This window comes from Astatotilapia calliptera, chromosome 4, assembly GCF_964374335.1.
Source record: "Astatotilapia calliptera chromosome 4, fAstCal68.1, whole genome shotgun sequence".
Lineage (NCBI taxonomy): Eukaryota > Metazoa > Chordata > Actinopteri > Cichliformes > Cichlidae > Astatotilapia > Astatotilapia calliptera.
The window spans coordinates 18,159,582-18,181,763 of NC_137425.1; the positions used below are offsets into that span (position 1 = coordinate 18,159,582).

General features: G+C 41.5%; 1 protein-coding gene and 1 long non-coding RNA gene across 2 annotated transcripts in view; both read left to right on the forward strand.

Annotated features, from left to right (window-relative positions):
• The window catches only part of LOC113020893 (zona pellucida sperm-binding protein 3-like), a 43,338-nt gene that overhangs the window by 13,206 nt on the left and 7,950 nt on the right, over positions 1–22,182 (forward strand). The gene's annotated exons all lie outside the window — the stretch shown is intronic.
• On the forward strand, positions 120–4,225 carry LOC113020901 (uncharacterized). Its single transcript, XR_003272245.2, has 2 exons — positions 120–374; positions 2,468–4,225. It is a non-coding gene; the product is annotated as an uncharacterized LOC113020901 (long non-coding RNA).

Sequence of the window (22,182 nt, forward strand, 5' to 3'; positions counted from 1 at the left end):
ACCAAACAAATCATACAAGAAAACACTGCCACTGAATAAATGTGTACACTATTTAAAATTCATTTGTAACCAGCTCCTATATTAAACAATACTGCAACCTCTCACCCTACAGTCGGGCAGACACGCCCATATTCAAACTTTGGCCATAAACTTGCTCATAAAATGATCAATAATTTGCTTTCACGTGACTGCTAAACTAGAAACCCTTAAATCCATGATGGCGTTGCTCTTTAGTAGCCTCATCTAAATATCTGGATTGTCAACCTTCATCTTCGCCACTAGCGGAGCTTATTGCTCTAGTTTCATTTACCAGGAAAGCAAAACTTAAAGGGAGTTACGACTGTCCTCACACAAACAACAGCAGACTTACAAAGGTAAGTTTCCTGGTGGATTCCTTTTCACTTACTCACATGATTTTGCCCTAATGCAGAATTTTTTTTTCTATATTTAAAGATACAATGAAGTGGCCACTTGGGACATGAGAGAAAAAAATAAGATGAACTTTTGCGAGATCTCAAAACTATTGTGAGGATAAGTAGTACTTTTAATAAACTTATAAGATAAACGTTTAAGATGTTTTCAGGCATGAATGTAGCTGTGTTACCTTCAAATATCTGATCGGTTCATCAAGACATATTTGCGCATATTTGTAAAAGTGTTCGTTTTTGGAGAAGTCTGTTACCCACCAGCTCGAAGCTGAGGTCGAGCATCGGGAGTGCGCTCCCGATGTGCCGGGAGTGCGGGGGGAACACCGGGAGTGCGGGGGGAACACCGCACTCCCGGCACATCGTGCCTCGACCTCCTTGTTTTGTTTTTAAACTTGATATAAAAAGTTAAATACATTCAAATAATTTGTAATTAGTACAAATATTAATAGTTTTCATAGCCTTTTTATTAAGTAATTCACGAATCAATTTTATGTAAGATACAGTATCATTGTAGTAGTGTTTAAAATTAGGCTTTTGGCTACTGTATTTGCATTTGTGAAAATAAAAATTAGCTAAGAGACAACTAACAAGTTTATTATGGCGACAACTGCGTCACTCACCCTGCAGACACGTCCATGTTTAAACTTTGGACCTAAACCTGCTCATACAATTATTAATAATCCACTTTTACGTGACTGTTAAACTAGAAACACTTAAATCCATGATGATGTTGCTCTTTAATACTCTCATCAAAATGGCTGGATCATCAAGCTTCATCTTATCAACTAGCAGAACTTGTTGGTCTGGTTCTATTTACAAGAACAGCAAAGCATACAGGGAGCTACGACTGTCCTCATATGAACAGCAGCAGCAGACTTACACAGGTTCTCTCATTTTCTTTATTTTCACTCACATGACTTTACCCTCTTTTCTAATGCTCCATTTATCCTACCAATGACAAAATATTTAAAGATACGATGAAATGGATTGTACTTTGTCCACTTTCTCTTAAATTGGAAGCATACTCATTCAAGTGCAAAATGATCTAGTTTTGATGTTATTAGTTTAACTTTCTGACACATGGAGAGGTGAGTATCATGAAACCACCTGACAACATAAATAAAGAAAATTATGGGTTAACAGAAGTGTAATGGCTAAGTGGGAAAAAATAAAAAGATGAATGAAAAAGCACTCAAATATGTAGTTGTTTCAATTTGCTAATGGCTATAAAATATGCATCACTTCTTTGTTAAAGAATTACTTGGTTTGCTTTGTTTAATTAATCCTCTGACAACTTATTGTTGAGCGATCCTTCCCTGTTTATCTGAAGCTGACAGGAGGCTTCAAGTTACAGATACAAGTTATTAGTGTGATTTTCTCTCTTTATGTCACAAAGTTAAAGCTGTTTGAGAAAACAACATTTCTCACTAACAAGCCTCTCGTAACAGTTAATCAAAAAACTAACTTTTGATTTCAGTTGAAGAAAGCAAAATTTTAAAATGCAATTCGAACCCATAATAGATGGTATAAACCAGAGAGGAGAAAAACAAGTAAAACCTGTTTCAGAGTTTGTGTGGCTGAATGGCTATCAAATTATAAACTAGGAGGCAAGGCAAGGCAAGGCAAATTTATTTGTATAGCACAATTCAACAACAAGGTGATTCAAAGTGCTTTACAGAGACATTAGAAACAAAAACAAATAAAAAGCATGATTTAAAATTAATTAAAACAAGCAAACAAACAAACTAACTAAACACACACATTTCACACCTGTTCGCGCGATCTGAACCCTTATCGTAAGGGGAGCTACCAGTCCTTCTGTGGACGAGCTACTTTCTATTTTAAATTCCCTGAATTTAAAATACTCTCTAGACCCAGTCTAGAGAGTACATTTAAAGTTGTCTTAATCATGATTATCCTATTAATCACATTATGCAGTCATCACATAATCGTTTCACTTGGTCATGAATCACGTAATGAATGTCAGAATATAAAGTATGCATGAACAATAACAACAACAACTTCTTAAATCTCTCCAGGATGAAGATGTTTGGAAGAATGATGAGCTGCTGTGTGGCTCTCCTCCTGACCTTCAGCTCTGTGTCAGCTGTAAGAAAGCTCAACTCAATCACTCATCTGAGGTCAGTAGGCTCTGACACATCTGCCCAAGAGGACTGCCTCCGGTTCCTCCACTGGTTTGCCAATGAAATTGACATCAACACAAATGATGACATAAGTCTGACCTTTGGCCCAAACCATCGTGATTATGGCTCACATCAATATCGCAACGATGAAGAGCTGTTAGAGCCACTGCCGAGGGGATACCGATACTACAGTCTTGGTAATATCCATCGAGAAGGATCGTTGCAACTTCCACCTCAGGTCATCCAATCGGAGCAAGAGGACGGTAACAGGGCTCGAATCATAATCAGAGTCAGGGAGCCGAACCATGGACGGCGAACTTCACGTATAATAGACCAAGTCTATATCACACAGCATTATGAGGCAGCTGGATATCATCGGACAGCGTATGATCCACAACATACATATGGGATCACTACTAGCCTCTTAAGAGCGATCAGGAGGTTTTCCATGGACAGTGATGACATCAATTTACTGATGTCTCTCAGAAACCGCTATAGAAGCAACGCTGATGACTCCCAGCTATCAGAGATAAGAAACATGTGGGGACACCTCGCTTGTCTGGGACTGTTGTTGTCTATTGTGATCCAGTAGAAAAAGTTCCTCTCACGAATACAACACACGTCAGCATGATGTGCTTCACAGCTCACAGAGTCGTCAAAACGATGCTTTTGCCTTTTCAGAAAGGTACTCTAATTTGGAGGACAACACCTGTGTTTATTGTTTCATCTGTCTTGTTGTGCTTCTTGCTTCAGTCTTTTTTGGTCTTGTGTATCTGTCATAGTCATCTAAATATTAAATCAACTAAACTCAATGTCAATGTAACTGGGCCATGAATTACATATTGTTGTAATTACACAAAATGTGTTGTAGACCACATATTTTATTTTCCAGTTTATACCTGACTTTTAGGACCTTCAAGCCTGTAGTTATGTTCTTTATCAGTTAGAGCCCCTCCTCATTGTTCTTCTTCTTTGGTGCAACCCTATAAATACAGTGTACCCCTTTGGCCTCTCCCGTTTTCTACAATTTGCCTGTGAGAAAGCTTGGTGTCATTTATTTCCAGACACTGTACAACACACATATAATGTATATTTATCCACCCTGATGTTTCTGATTGTGATTTTAGTTCAGTTATTGTCATCATTGTGCCTGTTTTTGTTAGATGCAATAAATGTGTTTGTGCCACAAATGTGTTTTGGGCACCGTTAACACTAGCATGAATATATAATTCTGGCTAGCTTGTGTGGAAAATACATTATTAGATAAGAGGGCTTTTATTAGTAACATGTTAATCTAGAAGCTATTGAACGCGCAGAGCCTTAAAAAAGCATTTTGCTTGTAACTTGTAGACGTGCCTGCTTAACTACAGTTAAGGACAGGATGTGCTCCGGTCGGGTACGAAAAGAATAGAACGACAGGAAATATCTGCAGTCTAAGACGACTGAAAATAGTTCTTTAATACAGATATAGGAAGTGTCTAAAGGTCACTAACTGTAATAGACGTATGATATGATATGATATGTTTTTGCTTATGCATTAAGAGGCTGATATACAAAAACAGTCTGATGTGTTTTTTAGTTGAGATCTATGCAGACGGTGACGTTGTGTGCTTCTCCCACACGTGTGTTTAATACATCAGTTTTTTGACTCTACTTGGCTGGTGTATTGGTGGTTTTGTTCTCAACCCCACATCAAAGAATCGTAACACTTGGAAGATGTGATGGGTTGAGCTAACCCTCTTCCCCACTGTTTGTATTTGGTCGTAGGAGCTGGAGCGGTCAGGTTATTTACTTGGAGGTCTTTCTTTCTTTTACCTTTCTTTGTCAGACACAACGCAGGAACACACCCGTTACATCATCCATCCATCCATTCGCTTCCGCTTATCCTTTTCAGGGTCGCGGGGGGCGCTGGAGCCTATCCCAGCTGTCATAGGGCAAGAGGCAGGGTACACCCTGGACAGGTCGCCAGTCTGTCGCAGGGCCAACACACAGGGACAGACAACCATTCGCACTCTCATTCACTCGCACATTCACACCTAGTGGTAATTTGGGTTATCCAATTAACCTACCCCCACAAGCTGCATGTCTTTGGACGGTGGGAGGAAGCCGGAGTACCCGGAGAGAACCCACGCAAACATGGGGAGAACATGCAAACTCCACACAGAAAGACCCCGGCCTGATGGTGGAATTGAACTCAGGACCTTCTTGCTGTGCGGCAACAGTGCTAACCACCGTGCCACCGTGCTGCCCTCCCGTTACATCAACGCAGATTAAATTGAGCTTTTCGTTTTTGATGTATTGCCACTTACTGCAAAACGCTTAGTAAACTGTGTTACATCGTTCATCTTCTTCGTCATGTCCTGCCAGGGTTTTTCTTCCCTTAGTCATTTAGCCCCTGCAGTCTTTTTCCTGGTATTTTCCCTGAATCACTGAAAACTTCGGTTATGAAGCTCCTTGTGAAAAAGAGAGAAATTGACGTATTCTAACATTATAACACAGTACAATAATTATTGGCTTTATTATTGGTCTATTTATTCTTCAGATTGTTGAAAAAGTAGATATTAACCAAATTAGTGAGTACTTGAGTATTAATAGCTACCATGAAATCTTCCAATCAGGCTTTCATCAGTGTCACAGCACAGAAGCTGCTCTCATGAAAGGTGTGAAATTATATTTGGTGTACTGGTATTGTTAGTTCTTAAAACAGTATTCAATACTGTTGATCATAATATGGCATTATCATCTCACAGGAATCATTCTTAGACATAGAAGGTGGGGATTGTTTACATTTTGTCTCTATTGACAAAGCTGATTCATGGATTTATGTATTGGTTGACTACTGCACTTCTTTTCTTGCAGTAGAGCCCGTCATGTTGTCTTAAAATCACAGCATCTCGTATTTCATGATATTTCCTAAAACGTGTTTATTCATCACATGTTGAATTTTGTGTGGGATAAAAGAGAAACAAGTTACAACCACTTATACCTAAAGCTGCAGGGGTATAGTAGGTATACGTAGTAAAAAGTAGTACAAACTGTCAGTGATCAACACATGATCAGCAGGAGCTGAAGAAGTTGTCAGAATATTACAGTGAAGTGGTGTTTGCTTGCTTGGAATGAAAACCTGAAACACTCAGATGCCTGTGCCGCATTTTCCTATTAAAACTGCCAAGAAACAACAAGAAACAACAAGAAAGTGTGAAGTTTACTTAGAGTAAAAAGTTTACAAGTTCAATAACAGTTTGTGAATCAGTGTGGCTCGTTTGAGGAGAATGCACAATTACTCTGATGGATAAATGACACGTGTTGATTGAGAGTCTATTTCACTGATGAGTTTGTTACTATTATCCGTCGCTCACTCTGTTTTCACTGACTGGGAAATAGAGACCGGGGTGACTAGACATGACACGTGGGACACGGGAACAGAAACTAAACACAAAGATGAAAATAGAGGGAGGGAGAACTAAGATTGCTGAGAGCTTGAAAAATAAGAATAACCAAAACCAAGAGCAACAGTAATCAAAGAATATTAAACCAAAAACACAAACACTAGATCATGAGACCCATTTCCATGACAACTATGACAGATAAGAAACATGTGGGGTGACTGGTCCTGATTCAGGACAGAGAAGAGACTTCATTGGTTGCTGTGCTGGCACACTCACACCTGACCCAACATCAGGCCCAGAAAATGGGCAGATTCAGAATCAGAATCAGAATCAGAAACTTTATTGTCATTGTCATGAGAACAACGAAATTAAGAATGGTCCCCGATCATTGCATCATCCCTAGCAATATCAAAATATAAATAAAACAATAAAATTCAATAAATAAAATAGATAGAATACTTAAAATACTAATAAGATATAACAGTAAAACATTCACATACATTCCCACACACATGCTTCAGACCGTGCATAGATTAACACAAGAGTGGCGTGATGGACATTTTTTTGTAGTATTCAGATGTGTTATTGCAGTTGGATAACAGCTGTGTTTGAGTCTATTAGTCCTTGCTCTGATTGCCCTGTACCGTCTGCCTGAGGGCAACAGTTCGAACAGGGAGTGGCCAGGATGTGAGGTGTCTTTTATGATGTTTTGGGCCTTTTTAAAACAGTGGGCGTTGTGTAGAACTTCCAGTGTGGGGAGAGGGCAGCCAGTGATCTTTTGGGCGGTGTTAATGATCAACAACAACAACAACAACAATCTTTATTCATAGAGCACATTTAAAAGCCTTGGGCATACCAAAGTGCTTTACATAAAACAATAAAAGGTTCAAACATTGATAACGGATAAAAAAATAAAAAAAATAACGAGTTATGATCATAGATAAAAGCTACCAATAAGAATGACTACAGCACATGGGTAATAGCAAGATAAAAGCTGTACCACCATAATAAAAGACACCAATAGAAAGATAGGAGGGAATTAATACAAGAGGTCAATAGGTCACAGCAACCAAACAAACAAACAAACAAACCAGCAATTAAAAGGTGGAGAAGGCAAGTTTAAAAAGATATGTTTTAAGCTGTGATTTAAAAGAATGAATAGAATCAGATGCCCGGATGCCAATCGGGAGATTGTTCCACAGCACAGGTGCAACAAGAGCAAACGATCGATCACCTCTAGTCTTAAGTCGAGATCTGGGCTGAACCAGCAGTAACTGTGACGATGACCTTAAAGCCCTAGCAGGAGCATAAGGGTTTAAAAGGTCCTTAAGGTAGCTGGGTGCAGTGTTGTTAGTAATTTTAAAAGTAAACAACAAAATTTTAAATTGAATACGATATTTGACAGGCAACCAGTGCAGATCGGCAAGGACAGGAGTAATGTGGGCAAACTTGCTGGTTTTGGTTAGAATGCGAGCTGCAGCATTCTGAACTGTCTGTAATCTCTGTAAAAGGGAAGAGTGGAGACCACAATAAAGTGAATTACAATAGTCTAGCCTCGACGTTACAAAGGCGTGGATGAGCTTTTCGAGATCTTTATGCGGGATATAGCGCCTAGCCTTAGAGATAAGACGAAGCTGGTAAAAACTAGATCTGACAACAGCAGACACTTGTTTGTCAAGTGAAAAGGAGCTGTCAAATAAGACACCCTGATTCCTGACAGTATCAGAGAGAGAACAACTAAGAAAACCAAAGGCATCCCGGAGTTTGGCACGAAGGGCATTACTACCAAAAATCATAATCTCGGTTTTCTTCTCATTAAGGATAAGAGAATTCGACAACAACCACTTCTTGGCCTCAGACATGCATTCTCGGAGGCTATTCAGAGACAGAGCAAGATCGTCGTTTAGCTCAAAATAGAGCTGGATATCATCTGCATAATAGTGATAAGCAATATGGTATTTCTCAAAGATGGCACTTAAAGGAAGCAAGTATAATGAGAAAAGGGTAGGGCCCAGCACAGATCCCTGGGGGACACCACAGCAAACAGGTACAGCCGAGGAAGAGGATGTAGCCAGATGTACCGTAGAGAGCCGATTGGAGAGATAGGATTTAAACCAATCCAGGGCAGCGCCCTTGATGCCTACAGTGTGCTCAAGTCTCGCTAATAAGATATTATGGTCAACCATGTCAAATGCCGATGATAGATCCAAAAGCACTAAGACTGAGGGGCGTCCATTGTCAGCCATTAGTAGGAGATCATTGAAAACACGAAGCAATGCTGATTCTGTGCTGTGATGTTGTTTGAAGGCCGATTGAAATTTATCATTTATATTATTCTCATCAAGGTAGGTCTGCAGTTGGAGCAGAACCACCTTCTCAAGTATTTTAGCCAGAAAGGGAAGCTTAGAAATTGGCCTAAAATTGGCAAAATCACTAAGCTCAAGGTTCCTTTTTTTTAGAACAGGTTGGATTATGGCATGCTTGAGAGCTGAAGGTACATAGCCAGAAAGCAAGGAGAAGTTCAATATGGACAATAAACAAGGTCCAATTACACTGAAACAATCCTTAACAATACGGGATGGGAGAGCATCATGTACACAGTTAGTATTGTTCAGTTTATCAATTAGACGCTTCAGAGTGGAGAGAGAAACGGGTTCAAATTGATAAAAAGTGGCCGAACAATCAGGAGTAGACATACAATCAGTCACCAGAGGAAGAGTAGATCTAAGGGATAAAACTTTATCTAAAAAATAGTTTGAGAATTTTCCACAAAGACCCGGGGAAGACAGCAGTGGCATAGAGGGACGGGGGTTCACCACAGAGTTAAAAATTTTAAATAGAATTCGTGGATTATCACCATTAGTGGTAATAATTTTAGAGAGAAAAGCCGCTTTAGCCGTTCTGGCAGCAGTTTGGAACTTCGAGCGGCTAATACGTAAAATATCATAAGAAGACTGAAGTCTATCACTCCTCCACTTCCTCTCATCACGCCGACATATACGTCGTAGGGCACGAACAGAATCATTTAACCAGCATTGTGAGAAAGTTCTAGGGCGTTTCATTTTGATGGGTGCAACAATGCTGAGAATCGAGGAACAGGTGGTAAAAAGAGTATTAGTAGAGTTCTCAAGTGTGTGTGGGGAAGAACAATCCAGCATACTAAATGGGGAGTTAACAAAAGACGTAGTAAAGTTGACCACAGTATTGGCATTAATAGTGCGCGTAGGATAAAGAGGAGAGTTTAGGTATTGTCCAGTATCACCCAGGTCTACATCGAAGATGACCGGGGAATGATCAGAGAGACCAGTATTCCTGATTTCCTTAATGCAAATGTCCACATTGAATGAAAAAACCAAATCAAGGGTGTGGCCTTGAACATGGGTAGGCTCATTCACCCACTGAATAAGATTAAAAGAATCAGTCAGCACAAGAAAGTCTTTAGCCAATTGGTCATTCATACAGCAGACATGAATGTTAAAATCTCCAGAAACAATAACAGAATCATATTTAAAAAGAACGGATCCCAAAAAATCAGCAAATTCAGAGATAAACATCTTATGATATTTAGGCGGACGATAGACCACGACACACAAAGTGGTCCGAGAGCCCGTCAGTTCCAATAGCTGAACTTCAAAACTGGAATAGGTTGGAGAGGATAGCAGCCGTGCATCATGTTTATTATTGAAAACCGAGGCTAAGCCACCACCTCTACCAGTTAGCCTAGGTGAGCTAAAGAAGGCACAGTCAGGAGGTAGAAGCTCAGAGAAGGGGATGAACTCACCCGGAGAAGTCCAGGTCTCCGTTAGAAATAGGACATCCAGTCCCGAGGTGCGAAAAAAGTCATTTAGGAGGAAGGCCTTATTTGAAAGAGACCTGACATTAAATAAGGCCAACCGAATCCGGGGGGCCAGGACCTTTGTAGTAGCCCGTCGCAAGGAGCAAAGGTTGTTATGTTGAACACCGCGGCCAGGCGGTGTTATCCAAAATCGGGCAGAGTGGTAAGCCACTGGGCGAGCAGGGTAGGTTTGAAGGCCGACGGAGCAAATCCAACGGTGGGTTAGCAATCTAGCCGCAGAGTGGCTGCTGAGATAGTGGAAGAAACAGGATAGCTCACAGCTTGTAGAGGGGAAGTCCATAGCCATGGCTCTGATATAAGCCTTAACGCGGACACGGACGCCGCTCCTCCTACCCCGTTTCCTGAAGCGTTTCCTACGGAGCATGGGAAGAGGAGGATAGGTCACATAGGTAGGGGAGACAGGCATCAGGGGGATAGCGGCACCGGCGGTCCCAAGGCAGTCAGGTCGTTGAGAACAGGAAAACCGAAGATTCAGGAGCGTGTCTCTGTCATAAGTTATTAGTGTACAATCACCTAGAGAACATAAAACCAAAGATAAAACAACGAGAAGTACAACGCCAAGGCGAAGACGTGGTCGGAGACGGTCAGCCATGCACACCGGCGCCATCTTGCTTCCACGCTTCCTCAGCCTCCCTTGGAGTGCTTTCCTCTGAGCCCCTGTGCAGCTAGTGTACCAGATGCATATGCAGTAAGTTAGAACACTCTCAATGGTGGCTCTGTAGAAGGACACCAGCAGTTTCTGTGTGATGTTATTCCTCCTGAGAATTCTCAGGAAGTACAGTCTCTGTTGGGCCTTTTTCAGCAGCTCGGAGGTGTTCACACTCCAGGAAAGGTTCTCCTCTATATTGACTCCCAGGAAGCGGAAGCTTGCCACCCTTTCTACACAGTCCCCATTTATGAATAGTGGTTGGATCTCTGCCTTTTTCCTTCTGAAGTCTATTATGAGTTCTTTGGTTTTTGAAGTGTTGAGGAGGAGGTTATTGGCCTTACACCATGACGTCAGCTGCTCCACCTCGTCTCTGTACGTAGACTCGTCTCCCTTGGAAATGAGCCCCACCACTGTGGTGTCATCTGCAAATTTCACAAAGATGTTGCTGTGGTGGCGAGGAGTGCAGTCGTGTGTGTAGAGAGAGTAGAGCAGTGGACTGAGCACACAGCCCTGGGGTGAGCCAGTGCTGAGACTCAGGGCTGAGGATGTGTGATGGCCAACTCTGACTCTCTGTCTACGGCCCGAGAGGAAGCTATTGATCCACATGCAGGTGCTGTATGGAAGCCCCAGGTCTTGTAGCTTGGCTACCAGTTTGTGTGGAAGGATGGTGTTAAAAGCTGAGCAGTAATCCACGAGGAGCATCCGCACATAGCTACCATGCTCTTCCAGGTGAGTTAATGCAGCATGGAGTGCTGTGGCTACAGCGTCTTCCGTGGATCGGTTTGCTCTGTAGGCAAACTGGTGTGGATTGTGATATTATTCTGTTATTATATGTTACCTTATATATGTTGTTGGGGGAAAACTCTGTAAAAGACCCAGGAGAAATAAAGACACAATGAGACAAAGTTACTTTCTTTATCAAACGTGTACACGGGTGAGCTGCTAAGGACAACTCACACCATGCACAGTGGCTTGGTAATTTTTATAGGAAAGACAGTGAGAACAGGATAAGAAAATACAAAACAAATAAAATAAACAACTCCATATGTGGCGCTAGTCTCGTCAGCAGAGAGCTGGGAGAAGGCTGTGAGAGATAAAACAATCTAAAACAATATGTCCCAAAACAGTATGTCTTTGCTGAGAAAGTCTAAAAAGATAATTCTAAACTAATCTAACCATAGGCAAAGGGCAGACAAAAGGCATCTTTGTACATTTAAAAGAAGGTAAAGAAACATAGAATCATTTTTCCTGTAACATTCCCCCCTGTTTAACTTATTTTAAATGTATACAACAATTGTCTATGAAAATTATTTATTAAGTATGTTAGGCAATTATTAATTTCCAAAATCTTCAAAATGTCAGCATAGCAGAAATGGCAGTCATTTGGTCTAAAGAATAAAACAAAAGAAAATAATAAAAAGAAAAACATAGTAAATGAAATAACAAGTGGAATAAACAAGAAAAAATAATAAAACTAAAACTACAAAAAATAAAAGGATGAAAACTAAAATGAAAACTTCAAAAAATACAAGGATGAAAACCTTATATTTAAAATGATGCAAACCTTAAATTGAAAACTTTATATGTAAAATAATGAAAACTTCATATTTAAAATGAAAACTTTATGTTTAAAACTGAAGACTTCAAAAAATAATAGCATGAAAACTTGCATAACCTACTAATGTTTTAATCAGTGCATGATCACTTGACAAGTCATTTTTAATCACCACATCATTTATTAGCAGCTAGTACAAGTTCTCCTCTAACAGAATTGCAACGGGATGTTGTTCTTCTTCAGGCACGGCAATATAAGCAGTCATTGTAGTTGTTATCATCTTTGAAATCATTACTCTTAGACATGGCGGTGTAGCTGCTCCAGATGTGTGGTCAGTGACATATTTTTGCAGAATGGACAAATTCTGCAAAGCTTCATAAATGTCTCCTCCAGCTTTGTATCCATCAGGGATAAAAGTGCAACATGTTTCCCCGATCAGCTTGCAAACTCCTCCTTGTGATGCTGTTAGCAGGTCTAGTGTCAGTCTGTTCTGCAGCACCATCGTTCTGATGGCCTGCTGTTCTCCTGCTAAGACGGTTCCCAGGGTCTTAGTCAAGTTGATGTGTCGTAGCAGAGCATATCGGTTGATCTCCACGTGATCCCGCACCTCGGCAACTCCAATGCCGGGGATCAAGCTCTGTAAGAATTTCACTCCTCCTCCCCAGATGCGAAACTCTCCTGGCACTCCAGTGTCCACTGTAATGCCGAAAGAATTGGGGGAGGCGATGTCCACTTCACGTCTCTGCCGGCTGCTTGGGTGATGTGCAACACTTTGCATGAAGAAAACGTGATCTGATAATTCCACCAGGGCGCACAGACCTCCCCAACCTTCAGGGAGTGACAGATAAGCCTTGTTGCCACATAGGAAGTACCAGTCAGCCAAAACTCTGGTTCCTCTACTGCTGGGTGCCGTCCGTGCACATCCTGTCTGGTACTGAGTCTTTGTTTGTAGTGGCATTCGGTAGCTGTAGTTTGAGCGACAGTTGAGGCTCATCAGCGTCGTGTTACTGGCACAGGTTTCGTTGAGTGAACAGTCCATACACTTCCTCTCGTTCCTCGGTGGGCAGAAAGTGCATATGTATTTGCATAGCAGTCAGTTTTATTATTCAAGTAAGCTGTAGTGTTCATAAACTGCCACCAGAAATTAGTGGCATAGCCATGGGGAAACTTGGTGTACTTTCCTTTGTCATACAGTGTCTGCCTTTTCTCCATATAACGTGACTTGTTGTCCCTCACGGAAGCAAAGGTGAGGAGCCCGGCCATGGTCAGGGCCACTGCAGTTGTTAAGAGCCACCACCTCATGACGACGGAACACACCCTCCTGTCGCGAGTAGACCCCCCGGCCAGGAAAGCTGACCCCTCCACCGGGCGAGATCACAACAAGTGGGCGAGCCTGCCGTCAGCTGTGTTTAGATGGCTTCACTTACTGGCTCTGATGGATGCAAGATGGTCGTTCCGCTATTTTGCAAGCTCCAGTTTTTCCTTTGGAGCACTTTGATCAGAACCCAGTCACCGGGCTGTGATCTGCAAGACACTTGATAGACATCATTACATTCTTCGTCATTTACAATCATCTCTTTATTTTCCTACAACTTAGACATACATTTTGCTACTGAAATTGTATCTGCCTTTTTCACTGGGTAGATTTCTGGCCACTTTGAGAATACATCTATAACCACTAGGGTGTATTTTTACCCTTGGCATTCATTTAGCTCAATAAAGTCCATATGGATTGTGTGGTCTCAGGTTTCCCTGAGCATTATATTTTTGACACGTTATGCACGTTCTGACAAATTGTTTTGCTGAGGTTTCAAAATTTACAGTGTAGAATTTACAGTGTAGAAATGAGAGTTGACAATACTGGTCAGTCCCCCCGTTGACAAATGCGTACAGCCATGAGTCACTAATGCCGCCATTTTGTGGAGGAATTTTTTGGCAACACTGGCTTGCCATAACACATCATTAAGTCGTTTGTCAGAACTGCACCGTGTTTTAGCCATTTTGCCTGCTCTGCTGTGCTTGCTGCTTTTGTTCATTTTTCAACACATCCAGTGGAATCTGATGTGTGTTTACTGCCATCAATGTGATGTTTGTCTTTTGTGCCGCCTGTTTTGCTGCTCTGTCAGCAAAATTGTTGCCTGTAGTAATGAAAGAGTCAGTAGGCGTTGTAAGAGGTTGGCATGCTGGTTTGCCGGTTGGTGTAATCATTCCTCTGTTATGCCAAATTTTTGCAAAATGATGCACAGCAGAGAAAACATACTGGCTGTCTGTATGTATGTTTATTAGTTTGTCTTTGTGTATTTAGCTTTCGCGTATCACAGCTATCAGCTCAGCGCTCTGTGCAGGACATGAAGGAGGAAGTAGTTTTGCTTCTATTATTTTACTATCTGTGGTTACTGCGTAACCTACACAACTTCGGCCTGTGCTGTAAGGTCAAATGCTGTTCTCCTAGCTTCCACACTTGCTGATCATAAGGTGGATCTGGGCCTGGAGTTTGTTTAAATCTCAGAATGTTGTGATACTCGGTCGGTTTCTGGCACTCAGGTGTAATACCAGAAAAGAATGGCATGACTGCTATCTTAAGTTTTGTCAGAGCGTCTCTACCTAGCAAATTTACTGGACACGACGGGTCATATATGCATTTAATAAAGCACCTGCGGCCACTTGCTGTGTGTACTAGTTCTAAAAGGGCAGTTAATTGTTGTACAGTTGTGTGGCCTGAAGCTGACTTTACAACTAATTTGTCCTCTACTCCTACAATCTCGTGGGAAGTGACCTTCCTCTCCACGGTTCTAGCAGGCGTTGTCTCTATGTTATCTGCTGTTTCTGCGTGGCTGTCTGCAGCCTTGGTGTTTATGACTTTGCTCGCCTCTCTGTTCCTGATAGCCACCTGCGGATTAGTGTTTTAGTCTGTTGTCAACACGTCAGCCTTATTTTTAAGTTACAGAATGCTTCTTCTTTTTTTCCTTGGTTTGGGAGAATAGATGCAACACTACATTTTCACTTAAGGCAATTTTAAATAATTTCTAGTTTTTCAAACAATTCATGGATCTCACACATTTCAAACTTTCAAGTTAGAGTTGTTTCCCATTTATACAAATATATATATATTTAACTTTGCATTGCTCACAGCTCATAGCTCACAGCTCTAAACCTAGGCATTTTTCAATCATATGCCTAATCACTATGTGTCACTGTGATTCTCAAGTATGGTCACAAGTTCGTTTAAATTCGTTTCCAAAACCAACAAAATAATCAAACAAAAACAAAAAACATAAACGTGTCAGGACACAAAAGAAAAAGAAAAATGCTGCCACCCGAACAAGGCAGAAGTCTGCATACGTTGGCTTGTAATAGCATGCAGCTTGTAACATGGTAGACTAATGTGCCTGTGTTAATTCAGTTTTATATTATTGTGTGAAGTTGCACTGGGTTGGGAGTGGTTTTGTGTTTGTCACATTTTGGTGAGCCAATGGCTGGAATGGGGTTGGACTAATTAGAGGCAGGTGTACTTGATTGCACTGATACACTGGTCTACTTATAGCCCACACTACAAACACTGCTGTGTCGTTTTGTCTCTCTGTGCAGGCCAGGGCCTATTATATGCCACAGCCTAAAGGCAGCAGAGTTCCAGAGGCTTGAGTGACCACTGACTATATGCTTGCAGGGTGGTGGGTCTCCAAGGACAACTTCTAACCCTGTTAAAGGCAACATGTGGGGTGCAACTTGGCCGTGTGGCATAGCTGGCTCTGGCCTTGGGACTGTGTGTTTTTATACAATTCATAAGTGGGACACTGGACTGTTTTATCTTTTATCTCTTGATATATTTTTCGTCAATAAATTATCTTTTAGAATTTTATTGACTGTCATCTTTTTGCCCACGACTGAGACGGTTGGTCAGACCTAGAGTCTTTCTTTGGGTGTGTTACAGCAGCTTCTGCTCTAAAAGAAACAAATAAATAAAAAGAAAAGAAAATGTGGAACATGCTCATCAGCTTAGCAGTGTCTACATATTTAATTCAGCTTCTCAATCCTGTAGTTTTAGCTGTTGTCTACAGGGTTTTGCTTATTGGTTGTTATTATAGGTGTGCTCTATATCTCAGCAATGTGTCATTCTAGGATGATAAGTTTCAAGCTGGTCAAGTGCCTCTATGCACTTCATTAGTTTAGTTATTCTCTGTATTGTCTTCATCTCACATGTCATTACACTGAGTTTCAGCAAACCTTAAGCTTGATGCAGACTACTGCTTAACAGTTATCCACCTCACATCATAACCGATTAAGGTGCCTCTTCATATTAATATTATGTCATTGTTAATATTATCCTCTTTGTCTTATATAACAGCAATAGCATATTATAATATTTTATCAGTGTGTACCATTATACTACTCCTGAGCCAATTTGTTAGTTAGGATCATCTTATTCAGCAAACAGATAATTTAGAATTCATCCAATCTGCGGTCACATTTGTTCTCTCTGTTGCATGGCGGACCAGGCAGTTCTATTATAATATATTATTTATATTTTATTTTGTATCCATCAAGGGCTTCAGATGACCTGCAGAATCATCCTTTTCCCAGGGTGGAGACAGTTACCTTTTCACACACTGTCCTTGGCTGAACAATGACACAGCCTTAATATACCTTATTTATTTTATTAAAATATTTTCGTGTGAATTATTTGCTTTATATTCATTTTATACATGCTGGGCATGGTCATCATGCCAACTGTGTTTCATTGTTAATATCACTTTACAGGTTGTTATCCTTGCTATTATTAATTTCAAGTACTCTAAAGATAATTTCTACTGTAATTTTCCCTTTGTTCATCTTTATTTCGTACTTTTTATATTTATATCTACTCAGTGGGGTCTGTTTTCAACCCTTTTAAACTACTTCAAACTACTGTGATCTCTAGTTTTCACTTAATAAGGGATTATTAAGTTCTTCCTGATATGGGTGGTGCTGCAGATGCGGCTGCAGGAATGAGTGATGGTTTACTAAAAGGATTGTGGGAACTGCACAGTGTCTCGTCTTCTGGTTTTACTAAACTGGCAGTTGAGTTCTGTTCTTCTGACTGTTTATATTTTGTTTTCTTAAATCTCTCAGTTTACAGACACTGTTTTTGTCCGGCGTCTGGACTTTTCTTTTCTCACCACTGCTCGTCAGCAGGAGTGAGTTTTAATTTCACTTGCTTGATTACCCATCTTATTTATGTATTTACTTATTTTTGTTTAAGTAATATATACACGATACAGCTGCTATCACCTTCGCTGGTATTAGAGACGAGAGTGGTTGCTCACACGCCCTTCTACTTTCGGACTATTTCCAAAAGCGGTGTGAACTTTACGAGACGGAACTCGACCGTTCTCTCAACTCACCAGCACGTCAGTGAACAGCAGTAAAAGAAAAACACAGTAGGAGCAGCTCAGTCTCTTATTGGACCGTGAAAATTCAGCTTGCTCCGTTAATTAAAACAATACACACACACACATTCACACTTATTCGCGCGATCGGAACCCTTATCATAAGGGGAGCTGCCAGTCTTTCTGTAGACGAGCTACTTATTCCCTTGACCCAGCTGGGGGAGCTACTCAGAGCTCCAAACCTAACCCACAAGAGTGGGGAGCTTCCAGTCGACGAGCTCCAAGCTACCAGCCGACGAGCTACTTTAAACCCACAGAAGTGGGGAGCTTCCAGTCGCGACGAGCTACTTTCGCTATTTTAAATTCCCTGAATTTAAAATACGATTTTACGCAAGATTGTGTCAGTGTGTCTGTATCTACCTGGTCAGTGTCGCCGGGTCTGGTCCACCTCGATCGGGCCCCACCACCGTGGGTCGCTTTCTAAGAACGTTGGCCAAGACTCGAATTTAACGCCCTTGGTCTTTGACCACACACCTAGTGTGTGGGCTGTCGACAGACGAGCAACGTGGACTGGTCACGGAGATGGGACACGATGGAGGCGCTCCGGCTCCGAAGGACCAAGAAATGTTGGGGGAAAACTCTGTAAAAGACCCAGGAGAAATAAAGACACAATGAGACAAAGTTACTTTCTTTATCAAACGTGTACACGGGTGAGCTGCTAAGGACAACTCACACCATGCACAGTGGCTTGGTAATTTTTATAGGAAAGACAGTGAGAACAGGATAAGAAAATACAAAACAAATAAAATAAACAACTCCATATGTGGCGCTAGTCTCGTCAGCAGAGAGCTGGGAGAAGGCTGTGAGAGATAAAACAATCTAAAACAATATGTCCCAAAACAGTATGTCTTTGCTGAGAAAGTCTAAAAAGATAATTCTAAACTAATCTAACCATAGGCAAAGGGCAGACAAAAGGCATCTTTGTACATTTAAAAGAAGGTAAAGAAACATAGAATCATTTTTCCTGTAACATATGTAATCAAAGTAGTTGAATTAGAATACTGCTGTAGATCATATTATACCCTTTAAAATAGAGTGTGTGATCTGTATGTAGTTTAGTTCTCATTATACTTTTGAGTTAACAGAACATATTCACATATTAGTTCATTAGATAAATGTGCATCACTCTGTATCCTTGATCTGCTGGGAATGTGTTACACTGTTTTCTTGACATGCTTAATTGTTGAATCATGAAGAGAAGGTTGTAAGCAGGAGACTCTGTGTCTAAAGACAGGGGAGATAGATAGACCACATTCCACACCCCCACCTTACAGAAAGCAGAGAAACAACTGCCGAGGTCATAACTTAGGCGCTGTAACAGAGAAAAAATGTGATGTTTTGGCTTTTACGACTAGCTGGGGGCCACTAGAGACTATAAAAAGCTGAGCAACCCGTCACCATTTTGAGACATGTGCCTGACCCTCTGGTAGCATCTCTCCCGTCCGGACGTTCTAATGCTCTTATTGTTGAATTGTATGCAAATAAATGATTGTTGATTGAGCATTGATACACCGAATATTGTCCTTCCTTCAGCCCAAAGATTCAAAGAACTGCGTGTTTTCAACAACTTGGTGCCGTGTGACCCGGATCTTTGGTGTGCTGAGGAGGTGTAGATTTGGCCTTTGGTGAGATCGTGAGGCGAGGTGAACAGAGGACCGGTCCAAAAATAAAAAGGTAAGCACAGCCTGTTGTATTATAAATACCAAATGTGCATATTGGGCTTTCCAAATTAATCTGTTCACTGAGTTACACGTATTTTCACAGTAAATTTGTCGGTGTCTGGTTTTTGGCGCAAGATACTAACAACATAAGTTGAGGCTGAATTCCAGTGTGTTAAATAAACTGCTTCTACCGAGAAACTAATAAGACACTACGTTGAGCTAGTTGCAGTAAACTGCTTCTACCGAGAAACTAATAAGATACTACGTTGAGCTAGTTGCAGCCACTTTACCTTCCACATTTAATTTTGTCTAATACTGGCTTCTGTAGCAATAATACGTTAGAATTTCTTCTGAAGACGCGGCCATAAGTTCAGTACATTGAAGTCGAGGTTTGAAGTTTGTTTATGGTGTCGGTTACGTCCTGGCTCTTGCCGGCTATGAAATAGAAGTTGATTTAAGGAAAAGCAGATGCTGGCTTCACGGTGCGGTTAAACACTGGCAACGCGAGAGCGAAACACGTCCGTAGGTTTGGTTTATGATACGGCGTGTTCCGGTGATATGCGGCCGTGAAGTGCAGTAGTGGTTGGTGCTAATTTTAGTACATTGAACAGAGGTTTGACGGTGGTTTGTGGCGTCAGTCGAGTTTTTTTTTTAAGGGCTGCGGTCATAAAACAAAGTAAAATTTTACTTGCCAAGAAGTACATAGAGCAAAACCTGGTTTATGATGTCTGGTATAACTTCGGGGATGCAAGCATCACTTTTATGATGCGACTTTGCTCCGTTGTGGCGGTCATAATCGCAGAGAAAAGGGTATTTTGGTCTATGGTGCAGTGTGCCTTAAGAAGATCTAATAGTTGAGCTCAGAGGTTTCTGTGTAAAATTCCCGCTGAGGAAAAGTGTTGTGTGTGAGTGTCAAAGCGCGCTCTGGGTGAGAGAGTGTGTGTGAAGCTGCGAGGCGCGCTCTGGGTGCTGTCTTGTGGGTGAAGCGCGCACTGAGGGAGAGTGTGACTGAGGCGCGCTCTGAGTGTGTTTTGTGTGGAGTGTGAAGCGTGAACACAGTGACAGTGACGGTTAATGTGTTTGATTAGGAGGACATTAGAGCAAAGACACATTTTTAGGATCAAACGTTGATGCCTAGTGTACCTGTGGACCTTTGCCCTAGGAGTGGCGACCCTCCTGTCCAGGGACGCTTGGCCAGGACCGGCGGCGTCCGGGTGCCGAGGTGGTGACTTGGGGAGGTGAGGGCCCCCGCATAGCTACGGATATAACACTGGAACGGCCGTGTAATCACGGGTTCTCATTTATTCCGGACTAGAACAAGACACATTTTTGCGAACAAACGTTGAGTCTAGATTAGTAAAGAAATATAAAAAGGTTGAATTCCTCGTTTCAGTGGTTGAAATTGTTGTGTGCCTGTCCCCTGACGACTGTGAAATTAAAATAAAGAGGGAATTTGGAGCCACATAGAGATAGACGGGCATAATTGGGTGTATTACTCTGTGGTGTAATAAAAATAAAAAGGAGAGATAGTAAGAGGTGTGCAGTGGAGAATTATGGAGGAGTACAGAGAGGAATGAGTTGGGAGACTGGCGTACAGTTTACGCTGTCAAGGTAGGCGGGTTGCCTGCGTATCTGTTTAACAGTGATGAAAATGAAATTAAAATAAATCTCTTAGTGTGTTCATACAGGAAGCTGCGGACCTGGACCAACTGCCCCCACAAGCACAGCGGCCGAAGCAAAATTATAGGTAATGGGAACCACACCCAGCACGAATCAGCAGCTGTGAAACAGACAGCAGCGAGGAGAGAATTAGAGGAGAAATTAAGAGAAGTTTTAACACATAAAACTGGGGCCAACGGACTTGTGGAGGTTGGGAAGGCGTCCGGAGCATCACAACAAAAAGGTGAAACAAAAACACACACAAGCAGAGAAATCTGAGAGAAAGGCTCCTTTTAAGGTAACGCGTAGTTTGAGAAAAGATAAAATTAACCTGCTTTTATACAAATGCACATACACGCAATGAAGAAACAGCTTACACTCATGAACACGTGAAGATTTTCCAGCAAGGTTAAAGAAAAATTAACATACTTAAATGATGAAGTCTATACATTACTGACAAAGAAACCCTCTGGGTTGCAGGACAACAATTTAACTAAAAAAAAAAAAAAAAGGAACACTGGTCTAACCAACCAGGCAAGACACAACAAATTTAGTGGTTAAAAGATTCAAATTGTGACATGTTTTCTGTTGATTGATTAATAAAAGTGATTACTGAATGAAAGAAAGTTCCTTTTTGGGTTTTTAAACATGATCTTAAGAATTTTAATATGTACTTGTGTTGTCCTGTCAACTTGGTGGGTTAGGAGTTGATTATATCGGGAGACAAAAAACAAAAAAAAGGGGGAGAGAAGGCTGACACAGGGCCTGGTCCCGGTGTGTCTCCCCTCTGAATAACACAGCCAACACAACATCATTTTCCTGTTCGTTTGTTTTTGTTTTTTGTTTTTTGTTTGTTTTTGTTTTTTCTATACATATTTAATTACAGGCTGCTTTGCCGGCCCTGAAAGCCGAGGCTGACTGGACTCCTGCTCTCCCCCATACGTGACACTGACCAAATGCTGCAACAGCTGGACCCACAACAACGACCTGAGAATGTCAACAGACCTGCAGGAATGTGATCTCATGCAGCTGAGACGGAGAGCACTAAACCTAAGGCCCGTTTCACTACACGGGGGAAAATTCCCAGACTGCGTCAGCTGACAGAGCTGTGACGAGACGCCCGCCAAGCCCGAATGAAAAGTAAGGCCGAGCGAAAGAATGCTGACCTTGATAACTTTGCATTCACACTGTGCAGGACAGTGATGGACCAACACGGATGATCGGGTGGCGAAAAAGGGCGTGACCGAGACAGGAGGAGTAACTGAGGTCAGAAGGCACCTCAGAATGGACAAAAACACAGAAGAAGATGCAGGTCTCACCTGCGGTGAACATCGACACTGGAGAAAGGACTGCCCCAATTGGGGTCAGAACCAGGACGGACTGAATTTTGAGCAGCAGCAGCAGCAATGGTCGCA